A 13056-nucleotide genomic window follows, 5' to 3' on the forward strand; every position below is an offset into this window, starting at 1 on the left:
AATCACCACCAGGTCGAATATAAAATACATAATAAAAGAGCGATGTTAAACCCAGGGTCGGAGAGAAAGGGAGATCCCGGCCGTCTTTGTATCCCCGCAGCGCGGGATAGGAGTGTGTATACGCTCGGGGAAACACCTCCACTTGAGTCAAGCACCACGATGGGAAACGACAGACCTTAGGTTACATACAGAATCATAACTGGGAAATGGTAAGGGATAAATGTTAACTTAAAACTTTTTAACCATTTCTTTGTGCGTCTGTGAGGGTCGGAGGGAGTGTGCCCCTCCCTCCAGGTGGTGCAACACGGACAAAGATGCCTATGAGACGATTTGTAACGTCTGTGTTTTGGTTCATGAAGAAGGCCAAACAAGAGATAATATCGCACCCAGACAGAGAGACGACCTCGAGGCAATTTGTAACACCTGATTGTTTGCTCATGGATTTTATGGAGGGAGTATGACAACGGAATATACCGTGGGTGATGCACACAAGGACATACGGACGTACGGACACACACATGGACACACCTACCTACGGACAGATCCTGACACAGTAAATCGAAAGAAACCCCGCCTTGTGGGCAGGGCCCAAAGGGATTTTTCGGCATAAAAGAAAGGACCCTGAGCATTGGAAACCAGTTCGACCGGGAGGGTCGGCTCAGGAGTTCGACCGGGAGGGTCGACTCAGGAGCGAGCTGCGACCAGCAGGTCGGCTCGACTCATCTTCAGTTCGACCGGGAGGGTCGACTCAGGAGCGAGCTGCGACCAGCGGGTCGGCTCAACTCATCTTCAGTTCGACCGGGAGGGTCGGCTCAGGAGTTCGACCGGGAGGGTCGACTCAGGAGTTCGACCGGGAGGGTCGACTCAGGAGCTCGACCGGGAGGGTCGACTCAGGAGCGAGCTGCGACCAGCGGGTCGGCTCGACTCATCTTCAGCTCGACCGGGAGGGTCGACTCAGGAGCGAGCTGCGACCAGCGGGTCGGCTCGACTCTTCAGCTCGTCTGGGACTCAGCCGAGTTCGATCGGCTCACCGGAGCCGGCTCTCGGGGCTCCACTCAAGCGGCTCCCCATCTCCTCTGCAGGCGGGCAAGACCCGCTTGACAGCTCAACTCGGCCTGCGTGGGTCAACCTCTGCCGAGTCGGAGGTCTCTGCTGCCGCCGGAGTGGCGAGCGTCGCGGTTTGGCGACGAGGCTCCGTGCTCACCCTGGTCGACGACCCAACACTGCACGCTGCGAGCGAGCTGTGGGCGCCACCTACCGACCGGGTTCCGAACTGCGACAGCGTATCAACGGGCATCCGAACAAAGTTCACCACGGTGACAGGGGAGCGACTGATACGTATGACGCGCACCGCCCCCTCACCACACGACCACCAGGCGTCTGTTTGACATAAAGAACCGACTCCGAACACTGACTATTCAAGACAACTCTTACCACTCAAACACACTCGAACCCATAAGCCATCCGTGGCTGTGAAGGCATCACAACGAGACCGAGTGATGGCCATCCGTCGTTTATAAGAGTATTCGTAATTTTTATCTTTAATATTTAGTGGGCTGTACTCTTAATCGCATAAATTCCCAACAGATCCATCAATACGAATTGATTCTTGGCACCTCCTTCCGCCGAGCCACGCTCACGTGTGGAGTGGTGGCCCACCAGATCCTTATCAGGTGATCTGGTCCCCAATTAGTAAACTTGGTCTAAGATAACGATCTTCGGAAAAGGAGCACCGTCGCAGGCCCTTACTCCGAGCCATTCTGTTGTCAGATAACCTGCCGATGTATCTGTTGAGATTGGTGCCTTTAAGAATAATAACTGTTTTGATTGTGTTTTTTTATCGCCGTATAATCTTTCAAGTATCTTTCAGTCATAATCGCCGCACGTACTCGCATCCTCTACAGAATATTCAACTGTCCCGTGACCCAAGGTGCTAACAACGTGATAAGGGTTGCGTATGATCAATAAGGAGTACGGTACTGCGTGAACAATATTGAGTATAATCATTCATTAACGTTAAGGTTTTTCTTAGCATAGTATTTGCATGTTTTAACGACTCTCTCTCACTAACAACCATCGCGTTATGCGGGATCCATGTGCCGTTGTCAAAGTGAAATCAGACAATCGTTGATGATACTGTATTGATGCCGTGTTGACGTTCCGGGATTGAGAGTTCGCATACTATATCATAGTTGAGGTTGAATTAGTAATAAATTGATTAATACAGAAGTGGTTGTGTGATTCTTTCCTGAAATCTATGCATAAGATCTGCTTCTGCGTTGAGATCTGAACTTGGTGACCTTAATAAACACACTAATACATACTCAGTAAATGTTAAAGCGATAACGGGGTGAACCGGGGACCAAAAAAAATAACCACGAATACCCACTCTGGGAATGTTAAAGCGAGAATGAGACGAACCTAGACAACGATGCCGAGTTAATCTAAGTTAATCTTGCATACTTACACCACCCCTGCATAACTGCATACGATTAATTGCCTTATTCCGATCGATAACCCACCCTCGTCACCGAGGCGGGGTCTGGTTATCATAACGACTTGCATTATCATAATTACACCCACTCGCATAATTACTACGATTACCTCTCGAATTGGCATAATTAAATGTGCATAATTACATAAATTAACATATTTCCGGATAATTACACATTTGGCCAAATTTCATTTGATTATTATTATTTTCACTGAATATTCATAACCCACATATACAACATAATAATTTCACCCACGCACGCATACAACATAACAAATTTTGATAACCAACATATACAACATAATGGGGGCTCGTCCGGGATTTCTCGCAGACGGTTTATGCATGAATTCAGGAACGAATCACTGTTGTGTTAATCAAAGTGTTGTGAACTAACGTTGCCTTGTGATTGTAAACGAGGGTATACAAACAAAACGCGCTCTGAAGGGAAATACCAGAGTAGCAGAGTATAACAAAGACAGCTGGGCTGAGATTATTTGCTCGAGCCAAACTGACCACACTCTGTGAGATAATTGTTTATATGCACTCTGAAAGGAAAGGTCAAAGTAACTCCTGCCACTTGAGATGATAGGATTAAGAATAATTTTTGAATGGGTGACGGGGTACGGGGAACTCGTATTAAAACGTACCGACCAATCTGTTACAAAGCAGTACAGTCAGAGAGACATATGGGAAGGGAGCTGTATCGATAACACGAACACACCTCGGGGGAAACTAATTGACTGGATAAAATGTAACGAAGGCGAACACGATGCAAAAGCTGCAGAGAAGGCAGGACAGGACTCATTCCTCCTCACACAGGCATACAGACAGGGATGGTGGAATAAAGGAAAATTTGGAAAGGAAACGGGAGAGAAATCGTCTCTAATAAACGAGGAAAAATGTCCCCACACCATCGTAAGGGAGGAGAAATCAGGGCTCGCGACACCAGCGAAACTCACAGACGTGGATCCACAGAATAAATATGGAAGTAACATTAAATCACACTCTTGGGTACGGGGACAGAGTCAAGGGACTGATCGGGAAAAAATTATGAATATCGAACAAAAAATCCTTGACAAACAGGAACCCTCACAATTCGAGAGAAGGGATGGAGAGATACATATGCAAACAAAAACATGTGAGATTGACAACTTCACAGATAGAGGGAAGCAAAATGTTAAAGTAAAGTCGACAGGACGTGCTCCACTAAGGGCAGAGGCAAAAACTGAAGGGAAATGGCAACACGAGCGACACGGCACTGGGCGCGCACACAGAAAATGCACACCGCTTAATCACGCCCCACACAGAACAGATAAAAGTGACAGATTGCCTGATGATAACTTGTTTGATGATGACGCTGACGGCGATCAACTTTCGGAATACTTATTCAACAGTAAAACCCTTAAATTGATGGACAAGGCTCTAGTCAGAATTCCCGATTTTGACCCCCACAATAAGTCCATGGATATACATACACATATCGCGACAGTGGAAGAGGAGGCAATGATTAGAGGGCTGAGGAGACGGGATGAAAAAGCGAGTTTGTTGAAACGAAGCTTACATAAAGATTCTATTCCATGGGTAAAGTCACTACCACACAAGGTTAGAAATGATTTTAAACAACTGAGCCTGGCAGTGATTCGGAAGTTTGGAGAATATTCGACACTCACTGAGGGGTTTTATGCTGTAAAATCGATGACCCAGGGCATGGACCAAGATCCACGTGACTACCTCGTGCAATTTAAAAGAGCGTATTACGCAGGCGATGTGAATCAATACCACGAAGGAGATAAAATGTTCAAAATTATGTTTTTTGAATCCTTGAGCCCAGAGATTACAGAAAGGGTGAGAATGGTTTTGAATCCAGAAACCGCATCCTTACACCGCATAGAGAGCAAGGCGTACATGGCATGGTTATACAGAGCTAAGAATCATAATTCGAATCCAGAACACAGGGAGAGGGATAAAGAACCCAGCCTCTCAGAGAGGAATAAAAATCACCGAGCAGTCCCACAATGCAGGACGGAGCAAACAAACACGCACACATGGCAAAATAGCCCAGAGAGAGGTTGGCACGAGAATGAGAGCGGCACAAAGCCGAACATTCAGAGGAATCGCAGGAGGGAGAGGTTCAGAGCAGAACCATATCAACACCCCATGCCACGACACACGCAAGGTTCAAATTACGCACAGAGATGGCAAGATAACCACCTAGCGGGAAGGTGTTACACAGACCGCGGAGGTATGGATGCGAACATTCAGAGGAATCGCAGGATGGGAGGTCAAACACAATCGATCCAATTCCGACCAATTCCTCCACCGGCTATACCAGGAGGGAATAGAGGAATAACACAGAATGCGGTCCAAAGACATGATAAACAACCCACAGTGAGTGCGAGCGAGTGGCCAACACGCGCCCCACCCGCCGAGGTATTAAACCCGAAGCTCAATGAGGAATACAAGGACAGGGTTGCATTGAAGCGTGATCGGACAGTACAAAAACAGACAGCAGGGACACACCCTGAGGAGCGCAGGCATGAGCCTTTGAATGGAAAATATCCAAGGGAAACCAAAATTTATGTGGAGTGCTAAAATGGAGACGAATGTCCATGACGTATCGGGAATGGTGTTGGAATCCAACACACTCGTAAAAACAAAGAGGGCAACATTACGAGGGACAGAATTAAATCGACACACTGACTCGGCAAATGTGCATGTAATCGCAGAGAGAGCGAATGCCAGTGATGACGGAGTACAGAAGTTGGTTGTGTGCGCGAATTCTGATTATGTGCAGCACAATTTTACACCACACACTCCCACAACGCGAGAGAGTGAGAGGGGAAATTACAAAAACGAACCGGAAAACCGTGATCGAATGATCAAAGTGATAAGTGGTAAACCAGACACTCGGAACTTGGTAAACAGATTGCAAGGATGTAACAGGAGGAAATTAACGCAAAAATGCGTTCGAAACCGCTACCTAGCGTTTCCCAGGATTTTACAAAAACAAAAAAATTAATATCCGTCGGAGTTATGAGGGATGAGAACCATGTAACTGGTGATATCGATGTTAAAGTTTTGTTGTATTTTCCTTGCTTATTTCAAATGTAACCTTGTTAAGATTGTGATACATATGCGCGCGCTTTGGAAGGAATGCGTTATGGATTAGTACCGATGTTTAACGTTGTGTTTTATTTCTTTTGCTTATTTCAAATGTAACCATGTTACGATTGTGATACATATGCGCGCGTCGTAAGAAATAACCGCCGAGAGTGAGGGCGGCTTATAGATTCATAACACAAAAAAGGGGCATTTACTTGGTTTGAAAATTCGCCAGTGGCCAAATCGACCCCTGATAATTTTCAAACGGGCGGATTGTTGTGTCTATCCTTTTTTTTAATTAAGAACAATTCAAAAAAATATAATAATTTTTTTTAATCTATATATATACCTTTTTTTAATTAATTAATGAAAACAACTCACTTCTCCTCACAAGAACACCAGGAATCCATGAAACATGGAGGGCGGTTAAAATGTTGAGAGTTCGGTCACAAAGAGGTCATGGACATCCAAATGGACAAAAGATGTATGGACTAGCCTCCCAAGACATCTGGAGATATACAGATAAGGGCAGAATAAATAACGGTTGAAACTTCGCGTTTTCTTAACGTTTTCCTTACCGAAAAGTAGAAACTTAACATAGATAATTAACCAACAAACAATAATTTTATTATTAGTAATTCCCTTATATTCACCGCATACATATTATTTAGAAGTATATGTTTCCTATCTACACGACCTTCCGAAAAACTAAAGAGTACGAATTCCAGAAAGCTTAAGTGCATAGTACACTTAACCTTAGGACATAAAAAAATTAACTCAGAATAAAACACCAATCTCTGGGGAACTAAACTAATGGGCATATCACACTACGATAATATGTAACATGTTTTCCAGGAAATGGCAGCCCTCCTGCTCACGCTCCTGCTAACGTACCTTGCCAAGCTAGAAGGGAGCCAAGAGATGATCAAGCCAGGACCAGAATCCGGGGTGATGCTGAGAGACTCCTCCAGCTTCCTAGTAACCGAAACGAAAATAGTAACCCAACAAGTCTATGTCTCCTTGGAACCTGCCTTGGTGGTGAAGAAGCACTTCGGGAAGTTACCACCCCAAGCTACCAAAGCAACCCGAATATGGTATTATGACTTCCTAAGATACAGTGAACAGAATGTCGGAACGATCCTGAAGCAATTACAAAGAACCGTGATACTTCCCCCCACCACTGTCAACCTAACACGTTCCAAGAGGTCTATTGGCCTGGGAGGGGTCTTTGGAATACTATCCGGTTTTAGCTCCTTAATCACACTAGGAGTATCCATATCCAACGCCGTAAAGATTGGACACCTCACGCAAGGTATCGAGAATTTACAGCTCGATATGCATCAGATCCATCAGCAAATACAACACCAACAAAAGAATCTGGTCGAAATGGGATCCACCCTCCGAGACACCGTGGTTCTCGTAAACCTACATTCTATCATGATTAACTTAACATTCCAAGAATTGAGTTCTGCAATCCGAGATCTATACGAAGAAGAGAGTATTCGAGAGCCAATTCAGTGGGTGATCCAAGACTTGTTGCGTAGCACCAGCGGCAGCATCAGTGATCTTATACAAGGACAAATTCCGTCATATCTGGTAACTCCAACACTGATAAAAGATGTGCTACAAGCAGCATCCCCGGAAACAATCAGTCCAACTCAAGTACAAATTGCCTTCAACATGGGTACAGCCACACCCATACATGTGGACCCCCAAACTAGACAGCTGGCATTTTTTGCTAAATTTACCCCTGGTCAAACCCGGAAATGTATTTCGATTGCGGACAGTATTGAACGTGGGTACATGGAATAACGACATTTACTCCAAGAAGGAAACTCCCTTAGTGGTGGCCTACCAGGAAGAAGGCCCCCTTAAGTACCTGGTGCCTGACCTAAACCTGTGTCAAATAATGAAAGAGGTTCATTGGCTCTGCCCAGGGGAACCATTTCTGACTAATACAGCAGAAATAATGTGTGGTCTGTCAAACCTAAGCTCCAAGGAAACTTGCAAGTTTAAGCTAAGTAAACCCAAAGAAAGAACCGGAACAGTGGCCATGATAGCTAATGCCCAGTGGTTGATTAGCACCCCTCTAGATACGGCAATTGTTTCCACCGATCAACACTCCATAACCATGGAAGTTCCGATTCCAAGCCACGTCGCACTGGTCACAATACCAAGAGGAACATTCGTACGCATAGGGGACAAGGTATTATATAACCTAGACAAAAGCCTACACCAAGCGGAGGTAGAAATAGTAGACACATTCCGAGGCCACAAGTTTGAGATAAGCAGCACTCTGTCCAACTTGTTGAACAGTAAAGAATTCCATATGGTGAAATTATCCCTCAGCGAATCAGAGATTAACATAACAGATCTTACTTGGGCGACCGAAGAGGCTGGATATCAGCGAAATCAACAGATGGGGATGGGAATCACAGGGGCAACAGGGATGATCATACTAGTCCTGGCTATTCTAACCTTAACATACCATGTGGCCAAAATGAATACCGAACTTAAAAGACTAATCGCAGGCACAAGCCACCTACCATTCAAGCTCAGGAACACGAGATTGAGCAATAACAGGCCTGATGATGCCACCCAAGAATAACCGTAGAAACTATCTTTTTAACGATATCTCCTATAACACGTAGTCAATAGAATAATTTCTCCCTCCCTTATCGTGTTACCTTCCTTTAGAATATATTTTTTTCCTCTCTCTTGTCACATATAACCATGTTAAGTTGTGACACGTACGCGCGCGTTGTAAGGAAATAGCAGCAAAACTTGAGGACAATCGATGGTTCATGATGGAAGAAGGGTATACATTTTTTTAAAAATAACCCGTGGCCATTTGACCACTGGTCATTTTTAAAAGGGCGGAATGTTGTATCCTAACCCTGCTTCCATCATTGATATATAATGAATGAAAACACACCAAAGCGCAGCAAACTGCAAAACACCAGGTGTTGTTAAGTAATGAACTGGAGGAGGGCTAGGATGGCAGAATTTGCAACCTTGCTTCAAGGAAAGATAAGGCCTGATAAACGGGCACACGTCACCCGTGCAGGCGGCAGAGACAGTGGGAGAGTCAGCCAGACATAGTTAAGGCAAAAAGCCCAACCATCCTGCATGGTTTTAAAGTAACGTCAAAATTCGAAATTCAACAACAGAGTAGGCTAAATTATCGGTCCTCGCGCTCGCTCAAATTGGAGACCAGGCTGCGAGCTACATCAATGAACCATTGCCCATTTGCTAATCCAATACTGAATGATAATATTACTGAAGTCAAAACGAATTCTATGACCTCAGCACATGGGCGAATAATAGGGCAGTGTCAACTCGAAGGCAATGGAAGGAAGCAGAGGCGCCTTTGTCTAAATCACAACCACAGAAAGCCAGGAATCATCACTGATTGTGTGTTTAGGGATTCCGAGCTAATTGGAACACGTGCACACAAGGAGGAGGTAGAAATACGCCTTGTTCTCCTGCAGCTGAGGGAGCAAAGATAAACCCAAAAAGGCCAAGGAATTAAATTATTAAATAAGTGGGTCAGCTCAAGGCTGGGTGCACAGGGGAGGGAGCTGATTTAAACAACCCTGCACGTCTGAACGTGAGGGGGCCTTTGTCCTGAAATTAATAACACTCCCAGAGCAGAAGGTTGGATGACCACAGTGAGACGAGAATAAGGGTGTTGTGCATCTCTCAAGGATGCAGGCTCAGCTGAACAGCGAGGCTGCGGGGGTCACCAGAAGTTCGTGTTCGCCTAGTTAAGACAAAAAGCTCAATTATTCTGTATTGCTATTAAAGTCACGTTAAAGTCGGAATTTAACAACAGGGTAGGCTAAAGTTATTGATATGAAATGTTATTTCCATACTTTAATACTTTATATACAACTCGACCCGAAGCATAACGGGATGAATCACCACCAGGTCGAATATAAAATACATAATAAAAGAGCGATGTTAAACCCAGGGTCGGAGAGAAAGGGAGATCCCGGCCGTCTTTGTATCCCCGCAGCGCAGGATAGGAGTGTGTATACGCTCGGGGAAACACCTCCACTTGAGTCAAGCACCACGATGGGAAACGACAGACCTTAGGTTACATACAGAATCATAACTGGGAAATGGTAAGGGATAAATGTTAACTTAAAACTTTTTAACCATTTCTTTGTGCGTCTGTGAGGGTCGGAGGGAATGTGCCCCTCCCTCCAGGTGGTGCAACACGGACAAAGGTGCCTATGAGACGATTTGTAACGTCTGTGTTTTGGTTCATGAAGAAGGCCAAACAAGAGATAATATCGCACCCAGACAGAGAGACGACCTCGAGGCAATTTGTAACACCTGATTGTTTGCTCGTGGATTTTATGGAGGGAGTATGACAACTGAATATACCGTGGGTGATGCACACAAGGACATACGGACGTACGGACACACACATGGACACACCTACCTACGGACAGATCCTGACACAGTAAATCGAAAGAAACCCCGCCTTGTGGGCAGGGCCCAAAGGGATTTTTCGGCATAAAAGAAAGGACCCTGAGCATTGGAAACCAGTTCGACCGGGAGGGTCGGCTCAGGAGTTCGACCGGGAGGGTCGACTCAGGAGCGAGCTGCGACCAGCGGGTCGGCTCGACTCATCTTCAGTTCGACCGGGAGGGTCGACTCAGGAGCGAGCTGCGACCAGCGGGTCGGCTCGACTCATCTTCAGTTCGACGGGAGGGTCGGCTCAGGAGTTCGACCGGGAGGGTCGACTCAGGAGTTCGACCGGGAGGGTCGACTCAGGAGCTCGACCGGGAGGGTCGACTCAGGAGCGAGCTGCGACCAGCGGGTCGGCTCGACTCATCTTCAGCTCGACCGGGAGGGTCGACTCAGGAGCGAGCTGCGACCAGCGGGTCGGCTCGACTCTTCAGCTCGTCTGGGACTCAGCCGAGTTCGATCGGCTCACCGGAGCCGGCTCTCGGGGCTCCACTCAAGCGGCTCCCCATCTCCTCTGCAGGCGGGCAAGACCCGCTTGACAGCTCAACTCGGCCTGCGTGGGTCAACCTCTGCCGAGTCGGAGGTCTCTGCTGCCGCCGGAGTGGCGAGCGTCGCGGTTTGGCGACGAGGCTCCGTGCTCACCCTGGTCGACGACCCAACACTGCACGCTGCGAGCGAGCTGTGGGCGCCACCTACCGACCGGGTTCCGAACTGCGACAGCGTATCAACGGGCATCCGAACAAAGTTCACCACGGTGACAGGGGAGCGACTGATACGTATGACACGCACCGCCCCCTCACCACACGACCACCAGGCGTCTGTTTGACATAAAGAACCGACTCCGAACACTGACTATTCAAGACAACTCTTACCACTCAAACACACTCGAACCCATAAGCCATCCGTGGCTGTGAAGGCATCACAACGAGACCGAGTGATGGCCATCCGTCGTTTATAAGAGTATTCGTAATTTTTATCTTTAATATTTAGTGGGCTGTACTCTTAATCGCATAAATTCCCAACAGATCCATCAATACGAATTGATTCTTGGCACCTCCTTCCGCCGAGCCACGCTCACGTGTGGAGTGGTGGCCCACCAGATCCTTATCAGGTGATCTGGTCCCCAATTAGTAAACTTGGTCTAAGATAACGATCTTCGGAAAAGGAGCACCGTCGCAGGCCCTTACTCCGAGCCATTCTGTTGTCAGATAACCTGCCGATGTATCTGTTGAGATTGGTGCCTTTAAGAATAATAACTGTTTTGATTGTGTTTTTTTATCGCCGTATAATCTTTCAAGTATCTTTCAGTCATAATCGCCGCACGTACTCGCATCCTCTACAGAATATTCAACTGTCCCGTGACCCAAGGTGCTAACAACGTGATAAGGGTTGCGTATGATCAATAAGGAGTACGGTACTGCGTGAACAATATTGAGTATAAACATTCATTAACGTTAAGGTTTTTCTTAGCATAGTATTTGCATGTTTTAACGACTCTCTCTCACTAACAACCATCGCGTTATGCGGGATCCATGTGCCGTTGTCTTAAAGTGAAATCAGACAATCGTTGATGATACTGTATTGATGCCGTGTTGACGTTCCGGGATTGAGAGTTCGCATACTATATCATAGTTGAGGTTGAATTAGTAATAAATTGATTAATACAGAAGTGGTTGTGTGATTCTTTCCTGAAATCTATGCATAAGATCTGCTTCTGCGTTGAGATCTGAACTTGGTGACCTTAATAAACACACTAATACATACTCAGTAAATGTTAAAGCGATAACGGGGTGAACCGGGGACCAAAAAAAATAACCACGAATACCCACTCTGGGAATGTTAAAGCGAGAATGAGACGAACCTAGACAACGATGCCGAGTTAATCTAAGTTAATCTTGCATACTTACACCACCCCTGCATAACTGCATACGATTAATTGCCTTATTCCGATCGATAACCCACCCTCGTCACCGAGGCGGGGTCTGGTTATCATAACGACTTGCATTATCATAATTACACCCACTCGCATAATTACTACGATTACCTCTCGAATTGGCATAATTAAATGTGCATAATTACATAAATTAACATATTTCCGGATAATTACACATTTGGCCAAATTTCATTTGATTATTATTATTTTCACTGAATATTCATAACCCACATATACAACATAATAATTTCACCCACGCACGCATACAACATAACAAATTTTGATAACCAACATATACAACAACACAGAGACTCAGAGACACACAGAGACACACAGAGACCCATAGAGACACACAGAGACACACAGAGACACACAGAGACCCACAGAGACACACAGAGACACACAGAGACACAGAGACTCACAGAGACACACAGAGTCACACAGAGACCCATAGAGACACACAGAGACACACAGAGACACAGAGACACACAGAGACACACAGAGACCCACAGAGACACACAGAGACACACAGAGACCCACAGAGACACACAGAGACACAGAGACTCACAGAGACACACAGAGTCACACAGAGACCCACAGAGACACACAGAGACACACAGACACAGAGACTCACAGAGACACACAGAGACACACAGAGACCCACAGAGACACACAGAGACTCACAGAGACACACAGAGACACACAGAGACACAGAGAGATACACAGATACACACAGAGACCCACAGAGACTCACAGAGACACACAGAGACACACAGAGACACACAGAGACCCATAGAGACACACAGAGACACACAGAGACCCACACAGACACACAGAGACACACAGAGACACACAGAGACACAGAGACTCACAGAGTCACACAGAGACACACAGAGACCCACAGAGACACACAGAGACACAGAGACTCACAGAGACACACAGAGACACACAGAGACACACAGAGACTCACAGAGACACACAGAGACCCACAGAGACACACAGAGACTCACAGAGACACACAGAGACACACAGAGACTCACAGAGACTC

The sequence above is a fragment of the Lampetra fluviatilis genome, chromosome 81, assembly GCF_964198595.1.
Source record: "Lampetra fluviatilis chromosome 81, kcLamFluv1.1, whole genome shotgun sequence".
NCBI lineage: Eukaryota > Metazoa > Chordata > Hyperoartia > Petromyzontiformes > Petromyzontidae > Lampetra > Lampetra fluviatilis.